A 3,004-nucleotide genomic window follows, 5' to 3' on the forward strand; every position below is an offset into this window, starting at 1 on the left:
TCAGAGGAAAAATATTTTTTTATATTCGAATGAAGTTGAAATTCGGTCTGATTTGACCTGAACATCATAGGAGGGTTAAAAGGGTTGACATTAATCTGTCAGGGTTCAGTCCTGGTCTAACAGGACTAACAGGTCTATGGAGAGCCCAGGGACTCATCAGAGGGTTGGATGGGGTGTTAAACATGTGGTACAAGTCCACAGACCTGACCCCTCTCACATTAACAGCTGTAATAACAGGGTAAACCCTGCTGGTCCTGCTTTCACAATAAAAGCCTGAGCTCTGAAGGAAAGGGCTTTCTTTGAGACTAATGGTCCACAGCTTGGTTTGACTCCTGTTTAAATGTTACTGAGCTTAAATTTAGCATCATTAGGAGGAGAGAAACCACAGAAGAAGAAGATTTAAAGCTTCAGGGATCTGAGGTACAGATGGCAGCGACGCAGCCTGCAAGAAAGAGAAACTCTGCAGGGAAATCAGACGTCCCTCCAAACACTCCCACATCCACACACACACAGACACACAGAGATAGAGAGACATCCACTACGTACACAGACACAGACACAGACACAGACACAGACAGACAGACAGAGAGACAGACATCTACAGAGAGAGAAAGACAGAGAATCATCCAGGGGGGGGGGGCTCCAACTACTACAGCAACCATACCCACAGACAGACGGAGAGACAGACAGAGGAAGAATCACCCAGAGACAGAGAAAAGCAGAAATATGAAAGATTTATCTTTAACCGGAGCATCGATGAATCAAGTTTCAGAGCTGAACAAGTTTCAGAGCTGAACAAGTGGGACAGGAAGTCAGCCACTTTTTCTTCCACACTAAAACTTCCTGTTTCTTTCAAAATAAAACAAAGCAAGAGAGAACGCGTGTGGCTTTCATACTCTTTAACACTCTGCGCAGCGTCTGTTCCCAGGCTGCAGGGGGCATCTTCCGCAGTAGGGGCCGCTTACGCAACAGTTTTAGGATGAAACGCAAAGGTGTTGTTGCCTTTCAGCCTCTCATTAACTCGCAAACGGTGTTTAAGCTGACCTAAAATGACCTAAAAAAAATAAAAATAAACTTTTGAAAACAGCCTTCAGAGTGAATTATTTCTAGAGACGCTGAAACAGTAAGTCGAAATTTTCAGTGGAAACACCGAAGTCACACTCCACTTTGCGCATGCTTTCATAACAGGACAACTGTACCGTTGTTACAATCGGGGTGGACTACCATGTTGTGCCTGTGCTGCTCAAACTGCTGAATTGTCTTTAACAAAATGAGCATCTGTTGCTCCACTTCTGCTCTTAGCATTCACCAATACACCAGATGATTGGCCCAGCTCTACTAACTCTGACCTGCTCACAACAACGATATGAGGCCATCAGTAAATGCAGATTTTTTTTTGTCTGCGTTTTTTGCGTTCGCAGGAGGAAATTTTGCCATATAAACAAGCTTTAGACGAGAGGAGAAGAGGTTATTCACACTGTTTACAACATTTTTTTTCATCATTTCCTCCTCTGAGCGTGGCCACAATTTCACACCAAGAGTTGTTCATCACACAGTCATCACGGTGATCTCTGTGTGATGAATCATATAATTGCCAGGTTTTCTGTACTTTGGACTCCAGGAGCTTGCATGTATTCATGTGGAAGTTAGAATTTTCAGGGCTTTACGACAGAAATTGTCCTCTTAACCCTTAAATGGTTTTTGTATCCTGGGAGATACAGACATCTGGCAGGTTGTGTGTGTGTGTGTGTGTGTGTGTGTGTGTGTGTGTGTGTGTGTGTGTGTGTGTGTGTGTGTGTGTGTGTGTGTGTATGTTTATCAATTATATTGATAAATTTCTATCAAATTTCAAAATGCCAGCCTACATGGAAAAAGACAGTGACCATGGGGCAAGTCCAAGTTTCCCGTAAATTATATTTTGGCAGAACTCGTTTTAGTGAAATATTGTTCCTTTAGGATGAATTTATGTATTGCTGTTTAGAGATAATAAATTACACTACACACCTTTGATAATCAGGTGTTGATTGTCTGTATCCTGTGGGATACATTGTCCGGATAGGGGTATAAAATAGGAAATCTCTATTACAGGTATACATGTGTTTTGAAGACAATACAACAGTCATAACAAAGTAACTCCAAGTCAGTCAGTTAAGCAACACTGGTTTTGAATCAATTTCACTTGCTGTTAAGCAAATGGAATAGATAACATGTAAAAATGAAAGACAATAAACAAGCGACACTACTAAAGGAATTGTTCTGCAGGCTGCGGCCACGGGCCATTTCCCTGTCACTGTCTGTTTTCATTCATGCATCATGCTGGTGATGAATTTGATACAAAGTTAAGTATAGTAAAGTATAATATATTATAGTATAGCATAGTTTAGTAAGTATAGTATTGTATACAATAATACAGTAAAGTACATAACAGTACAGTGCAGTATAGTAAAGTATAGTATAGTTAAGCGCAGTACAGTACAGTACAGTACAGTACTGTATAGTATAGTATAGTATAGTATGGTATAGTATAGTATAGTATAGTATAGTATAGTATAGTATAGTATAGTATAGTATAGTATAGTATAGTATAGTAAAGTAAAGTATAGTATAGTAAAGTATAGTAAAGTATAGTATTGTATACTTAAGTAAAGTTTTCTAAAGTAAAGTGGAGTATAGTACAGTTTACTATAGTAAAGTAAAGTGAAGTAAAGAATAGTATAGTAAAGTATAATAAAGAAAAGAAAAGTAAAGTAAAATTTGTATTATATTGTATAGTATAGTAAAGTAAAGTTTAGTATATTTAGTATAGTAAAGTATAGTACAGTATAGTTTTGTATAGTAAAGTTAAGTATAAGGTAGTATAGTATAGTATAGTATAGAATAGTATAGTATAGAATAGTATAGTAATGAATAGTATAGTAATGAATAGTATAGTCTAGTAAAGTATAGTTGAGTTTAGTCTGATATAGTATATTATAGTACAGTATAGTTTTGTAAAGTATAATAT

This window comes from Halichoeres trimaculatus, unplaced genomic scaffold (genome assembly GCF_033239565.1).
Source record: "Halichoeres trimaculatus isolate MK-OKI-2021-1 unplaced genomic scaffold, fHalTri1.1 fHalTri1_scaffold_17, whole genome shotgun sequence".
Classification (NCBI taxonomy): Eukaryota; Metazoa; Chordata; class Actinopteri; order Labriformes; family Labridae; genus Halichoeres; species Halichoeres trimaculatus.